We start from the raw sequence: 8,063 nt of genomic DNA, 5'->3' as shown, positions 1-8,063 counted from the left end.
TTGTACTAGGAGTTTCCTCTTTCCTCCATAATCTTTTTAACTGACTGATGGTTGTTCAACCTTCAGGTCTCTACTCAGAGCACTTCCTCCATGAAGATCTTCCCACCCATTTCCCAAACCCAGGACATCATGGTTTACCCAGTTGTTGCACTAACATTACTGTTTGTAATCATTTGTTCTATTGCATGTACCTTACACTAAACTATAACTTCCTTGAGGATAGAGATAGACCCTTGTTCACTTTCATTCATCCATCTAACACAGTGTTTGGCACATAGTAGACATATGATAAATATTTCTTTAATAAATAAACAATTCATTGTTTATAGTAACTTTGGCTTTTGCTGCATATAGTGATTGTATTATTGTCTTGTGGTATGGCTAACAAGGTTTCTTATAGATGTATTTCAACAAAAGAGAGACTGAACAAAATTAGACCACTTTTCTCATCTATTATCCTTCTATAAAATTTTAGGAGGGCTTTTAATTAAACTGCTAATCATAACGATTCAAATAAATTAGCAGTACTGATTACTGTAAATATAATACACAACTAGAGACAGTTAAATAGAAAAACAGATACCAGAGAATCCTCACAAATAAAACACTCCATACAGCAGTACTTAATTTCTTTCCATCTTTGCCATCTCTAGGCATAATTTATTTAAACTCACACAGAATTACTCAATTAAAATTAAAGCCAGGTTACCATATTTCTGGCTTTAGTGGACTCCCATCTTCACCAGAAATCAAGGCACTCATTTCCCTAATCTGAGAAATCTAACCCAGTTTGTGCCTGAAGACAAGTGCAAACCTCCCCTGAGACTTTTTCAACCTCTTCTGCTTCCTTCCTTTCTAACTATAAAGAGAAAAAGAGACCATTATTCTATCACCCATGAATCCACTGTGTCCAGAACAAAATACTCTGTGAAGATTAGCTTTCTCCCTCTCCTTCAGAAATCTTCCATCTCTCAAATTTAGCTCTCCCCCCTTAGAAATTAGAAGCTACCTTAACTTGGTTAAAGTACAAAATGATTTGATAAATATTTACAAACTCAATTTTACCAGAAACATGTTCTGGGATATATTTAAATAAAGTTTTTAAGCAGAGATAAAAGGTCTCCACTTATTTGCTTTTGCTCTTTGTAGTTTCAAAATATTTTAGGATGACTTGAAATATTCATGCAATAAACAAAATAAAGCAAGTTGCATATAAGTCAACAGCTATATGCTTTTTAAAAAGTTAAAATGCTGCATGGCAATTAGAAAAACATAGATAAATATATACGTAATCTTGGAATAGAAAAGATCTTTCTAAACTTAATGCTAAAAGCAAAACCATAAAGAAACAAAGGACAGGTTAGACTACAATAGTGTTAAAATCTATATGGCAAAAAAACAAAATAAAGAAAGTCAAAGGACAGAAGTCTAACGAGGAAAAATATGTGCACTACTTATGGTAGACAGTAGTTTATATAAGTTTCTCTTACAAACAAAATTAGAACAAGATAAACCAATAGAAAAATGGGCACAATTCTGTCTTCAGGTCAGAAGTGCGTCTCTTGTATGCAGCATAGATATGGGTCTTGTTTATTCATCCAGTTAGCCACCCTATGCCTTTTGATTGGAGCATTTAGTCCATTGACATTTAAAGTAGCTATTGATAAGTATGTACTTATTGCCATTTTGTTCCTTCTTTCTTGGTGTTTTAATAGTTCTTCTCTGTTCCTTTCTTGTCTTGCTCTCTTCCTTTGTGGTTTGATGGCTTTCCTTAGTATTATGTTTGGGTTTCTTTCTCATAAGTTTTTGTGTATTTATCATAGATTTCTGACTTATAATTGCCATGAGGTTCATATATAATACCCTATGTACATAGCAATCTATATTAACTTGATGGTCTCTTTAGTTTGACCTCTGTCTAAAAGTTCTACTCTTATTCTCTCCTTCTCCCACAGTTTCTGTTTTTGATATCAAATCTAACCTCCTTTTTTTTGTGTGTGTATTGTTACCCTCTTATTATGGAAATTTTAGTACTTTTGTTTTTTGGCCTTCATGTTATCTTCATAGGTGTTTGATCTGATACCTTTACTGTATTTTTGCCTTTACCGGTGATTTTAGCACCTTTTTTTTTATAGAGGGGAGGGAGGAGGGAGAAAGGGGTGATGAGGCACATGTGTGTGGTGTTGGATTGTAATTAGTCTGTGGGTGGTGAAGGTGATGCAATCTTCACAGGAATCAAAATATAATCATGTACACCTGAAATTTACATAATGTTAAAAACCAATGTTACCTCAGTAAAAAAAAGGGGGGGCACAGTTATGAGCAAGCAATTCACAAAAAAGAAATACAAATGGCTAATAATTTGATGAGAAAATACTCTAGAGTACTAATATTCAAAGAAATGAAAATGTAGCAGTGAGAATTTTTTTCTATTAAAAAGGCAGATGTTAAAAGTAACAATAATACCAAATGCTAACAAAGTTACAGAAAAATAGGCCCTCTCATATATAATTGGTAAAACATAAATTGCATCATCTTTCTGAAGGTCAGTTTGACTACATGTACCAAAAGTAATTAAATGTACATGCTTTTACACAATGTTAAAAACCACTACAACCTCAATAAAATAATTGATAAAACAATGTACATACTTTTGCCTCACCTATCGTCCTTCTTGGAATGTATTCCAAGGTGTGCATATATGTCCAGGGATGCTCATCACAGTGCTACATAATGGTGAAAATTGAAGCAACCTTTTTTTTTATATTAAGATTATGATAGATTACAACCTTGTGAAATTTCAGTTGTACATTATTGTTAGTCATGTTGTAGGTACACCACTTCACTCTTTATGACCTCCGCCCATGCCCCCTTTCCCCTGCTAACCAACAACCAGTTCTCTTTGCCTATATGTTAACTTCCACCTATGAGTGGAGTGATACAAGGTTCATCTTTCTCTATCTGGCTTATTTCACTTAACATAATACCCTCAAGGTCCATCCATGTTGTTGTGAATGGGACAATTTTGTCCTTTTTTATGGCTGAGTTGTATTCCATTGTATATATATATACCATATCTTCTTTATCCAATCATCAGTTGCTGGGCACTTAGGTTGCTTCCACGTCTTGGCTATTGTATATAATGCTGCAATGAACATAGGGGTGCATGGGACTTTTGGAATTGCTGATTTCAGGTTCTTAGGATAGATACCCAGTAGTGGGATGGCTGGGTCATAAGGTATTTCTATTTTTAATTTTTTGAGAAATCTCCATACTGTCTTCCATAGTGGCTACACCACTATCCTTCCCACCAACAGTGTATGAGGGTTCCTTTTTCTCCACAACCTCTCCAACATTTGTCACTTTTGGTTTTGGATATTTTTGCCATGCTAATAGGTGTAAGATGATATATTCGTGTAGTTTTGATTTGCATTTCCCTGATGATTAGTGATGATGAGCATCTTTTCATGTGTCTATTGGCCATCCTTATATCTTCTTTGGAGAAATCTCTGTTCATGTCCCCTGGCCATTTTTTGATCGGGTTGCTTGATTTTTTGTTGTTGAGCTGTGTGAGTTCTTTATATATTATGGAGATTAACCTTTTGTAGGATAAATAACTTGTAAATATTTTTTCCCAATTAGTAGGTAGCTTTTTTTGTTTCAATCCTGTTTTCCCTTGCCTTGAAGAAGCTCTTTAGTCTGATAAAGTCGCATTTGTTTATTCTTTCTATTGTTTCCCTCGTCTGAGGAGTTATGGTGTCTGAAAAGATTCTTTTGAAACTGATGTTAAAGAGTGTACTGCCTATATTCTCTTCTAGAAGACATATTGTTTCAGGCCTAATCTTTAGGTCTTTGATCCATTTTGAGTTTATTTTTGTGAATGATGAAAAAGAATGGTCAATTTTCATTCATTTGCATGTGGCTGTCCAGTTTTCCCAGCACCATTCATTGAAGAGACTTTCTTTTCTCCATTGTAGGCCCTCAGCTCCTTTGTCGAAGATTAGCTGTCCACAGGTGTGTGGTATTATTTCTGGGCTTTCAATTCTGTTCCATTGATCTGTGCACCTGTTTTTGTACCAGTACCATGCTCTTTCGATTACTGTAGCTTTGCAGTATGTTTTGAAGTCAGGGATTGTGATGCCTCCAGCTTTATTCCTTTTTCTCAGGATTGCTTTAGCAATTTGGGGTCTTTTGTTGCCCCGCATGAATTTTAGGATTCTTTGTTCAATTTCTGTAAAGAATGTCACTGGGATTCTGATTGGGATAGCATTGAATCTGTAGATTGCTTTAGGTAGTATGGACATTTTAACTATGTTTATTCTTCCAATCCATGTGCATGGAATGTCTTTCCATCTCTTTATGTCGTCATCAATTTCTTTCAGGAAAGTCTTTTAGTTTTTGTTGTATAGATTTTTCACTTCCTTGGTTAAATTTATCCCAAGGTATTTTATTCTTTTTCTTGCGATTGTGAATGGGATTGAGATCTTGAGTTCTTTTTCTGTTAGCTCATTGTTAGCATATAAAAATGCTACTGATTTATGTATGTTGATTTTATACCCTGGAACATTGCTGTAGCTGTTGATTATTTCCAATAGTTTTCCTATGGGTTCTTTGGGGTTTTCTGTATATAAGATCATGCCGTCTGCAAACAGCGAGAGTTTTACTTCTTCGTTGCCTATTTGTATTCCTTTTATTTCTTTTTCCTGCCAAATTGCTCTGGCCAACACCTCCAGTACTATGTATAGACTATGTATATAAGAGTGGTGAAAGTGGGCACCCTTGTCTTGTTCCTGTTCTCAGAGGAGTGGCTTTCAGTTTTTGTCCCTTGAGTCTGATGTTGGTTGTGGGTTTGTCATATATGGCCTTTATTATGTTGAGGTACTTTCCTTCTATACCCATTTTATTGAGGGTTTTTAACATAAATAGATGTTAGATCTTGTCGAATGCTTTCTCTGCATCTATTGAGATGATCATGTGGCTTTTGCTTCTCATTTTGTTAATGCAGTGTATCACGTTGATTGACTTGCGGATGTTGAACCATCCCTGTATCCCTGGTATAAATCCCACTTGATAATGGTGTATAATCTTTTTGATGTAATGCTGTATTCGGTTTGCCAAAATTTTGTTGAGGATTTCTGCATCTATGTTCCTCAGTGATATTGGTCTTTTGTTTCCCTTCTTTCTGTTGTCCTTGTCAGGTTTGGGGATCAGGGTGATGTTGGCTTCATAGAATGTGTTAGGGAGTGCTCCATCTTCCTCAATTTTCTGAAGTAGTTTGAGAAGGATAGGCATTAAATCTTCTTTGAATGTTTGGTAGAATTCTCCAGAGAAGCCCGGACTTTTATTTTGGGGAGGTTTTTGATTACTGTTTCTATTTCTTTACTTGTGATTGGTCTATTCAGATTCTCTATTTCTTCCTGCTTCAGTTTGGGGAGTTGTAAGAGTCTAGGAATTTACCCATTTCTTCTAGGTTGTTCAATTTGTCGGCATATAGTTTTTCATAGTATTCTCTTACAATCCCTTGTATTTCTTTGGTATCCATTGTGATTTCTCCTCTCTCATTTCTAATTTTATTTATTTGAGTCTTCTCTCTTTTTCTCTTAGTGAGTCTGGCTAAGGGTTTGTCGATTTTGTTAATTTTTTCAAAGAACCAACTCTTTGTTTCATTGATCCTTTCTACTATCTTTTTTGTTTCAATATCATTTATTTCTGCTCTAATTTTTATTATTTCCCTCCTCCTACTGACTTTGGGCTTTGTTTGTTCTTCTATTTCTAATTGTGTTAGGTGTTGTTTGAGGTTGCTTATCTGAGATTTTTCTTGTTTTTTGAGGTGAGCCTGTCTTGCAATGAATTTCCCTCTTAGGAGTGCTTTTGCTGTGTCCCAAATGAGTTGGTATGGCGTGTTTTCATTTTCATTTGTCTCCATATAATATTTGATTTCTTCTTTAATTTCTTCAATAATCCATTGTTTGTTCAGTAGTATGCTGTTTAGTCTCAACATTTTTGCTCCTTTCCCAGCTTTATTCTTGTAGTTGATTTTTAGGTTTATAGCATTATGATCCAAAAAGATGCTTGATATTATTTCAACCCTCTTGAATTGATTGATGCTTGCTTTGTTTCCCAAGATATGGTCTATCCTTGAGAATGTTCCATGAGCACTTGAGAAGAATGTGTAACCTGCAGTTTTGGGATGAAGTGTTCTATATATTTCTATTAAGTCCATCTGGTCTAATTTTTCATTTAATTCTTTAATTTCCTTGTTGATTTTCTGTCTGGATGGTCCACCCATTGGTGTTAATGGGGTGTTGAGGTTCCCTACTATTATTGTATTGTTGTTGATGTCTCATTTTAGTTTTGTTCAGAGTTGCTTTACAAATTTTGGTGCTCCTGTGTTGGGTGCATGTATATTTATAAATGTTATGTCATCTTGGTGGCGTGTCCCTTTTTGTCATTATAAACTGCTCCTCTTTGTTTTTCTTTATCTGTTTTGCTTTGAAGTCTACTTTGTCTGATATAAGTATGGTGACACCTGCTTTCTTTTGTTCATTATTAGCCTTGAGTATTGTCTTCCATCCCTTCAGTCTGAGTCTGTGTTTGTCTTTGGGGCTGAGGTGTGTTTCCTGGAGGGAGCATATTGTTGGGTCTTGTTCTTTGATCCATCCTGCCACTCTGTGTCTTTTGATTGGAGAGTTCAATCCATTTACATTTAGAGTGATTATTGAAATGTGGGGGCCTACCACTGCCATTTTTTCACTTGTTTTCTGGTTCTCTTGCATTTCCTTTGTTTCTTGTCCCATGATTTTTGGAGTAATAATTCAGGTAGGTAAATTTCTATATTGGCTTTCTTCTTATTTGTAATTTGTGTCTTTATTCTTGTTATTTATTTAGTGGTTACCAGGTGGTTTTTATAAAACATCTCATAGATGAGGTAGTTCATTTTCTGATAGCCTCTTATTTCCTTAAATTAAAACATTCCATCCCTTTTCTCTTCCCCTTCCAGGTTGTTATTGTCAGATTTTTTCCCCTTCCTTCTTGTGTTGTGGGTTTGTGGTTAAAATGACAGGATTATATTTTTTCTTGGTGTTTCCCTTCCTTTTATCTTTAATGTTTTATTTAACTTTTGCTAACCTGTCCTGATGGAGAGTTGCTACTTTCTGTTATTGTCCTTCTACTTATCTCCTTTGCTCTGGGTTTTGTAACCCCTTTCCTTTTTTTGATTTTTCAGGTATGAGGGTCTTCCTGAGCATTTCTTGAAGAGGAGGTCTTGTGACAATGGACTCCCTTAACTTTTGTTTATCTGGGAAAGTTTTTATTTCTCCATCATATTTGAAGGATATTTTCGCTGGGTAGAGTATTCTTGGCTGCAAGTTTTTGTCTTTCAGAGTTTTGAATATACATTCCACTCTCTTCTAGCCTGTAAGGTATCTGCTGAGAAATCTTCTGATAGCCTCATGGGGGTTCCTTTGCAGGTTATTTTCTTCTGCCTGGCTGCCCTTAGTATTTTCTCTTTGTCATTGACTTTTGCTAGCTTCACTATTATATGCCTTAGGGTGGTCTTCTTACATTGATAAAGTTTGGAGATCTATTGGCTTCTGTCACATGGAGTTCCATCTCTCTCCCCAGGTTTGGAAAGTTCTCAGCCATTATTTCTTTGAACAGGCATTCTGCCCCCTTCTCCTTCTCTTCTCCCTCTGGTATACCTATAATCCTTATGTTTTGACTCCTAATTGAGTCTAATAATTCTCGGAGAGTTTCTTCATTTCTTTTTGTCGGTGTCGCAATCCAATGTACACATCAAGATAGATGCGGAGAGGGCTGATGGCCACTCTGAGTTTATTATAACCAGCATTTCAATATATACATAGCTTACATCTGTTAAACATACACAGGTGTTCTGGACAATGTAATTAGCAAATGCCAAGAATTCTTTGTGATTTCTCAAGGAACCCTCCCTTGGCCTCTGTTTTGATATTATCATGTTATTGCTGTGCTCGTATATTTTTATCTTGGAGCATGCTAGGCCTCCTAGGCAATGGCCCCTCCTGCTCCCTATATCATGTCTC

This window comes from Equus caballus, chromosome 12 (assembly GCF_041296265.1).
Source record: "Equus caballus isolate H_3958 breed thoroughbred chromosome 12, TB-T2T, whole genome shotgun sequence".
Classification (NCBI taxonomy): Eukaryota; Metazoa; Chordata; class Mammalia; order Perissodactyla; family Equidae; genus Equus; species Equus caballus.
This window is presented reverse-complemented; position numbering follows the sequence as displayed.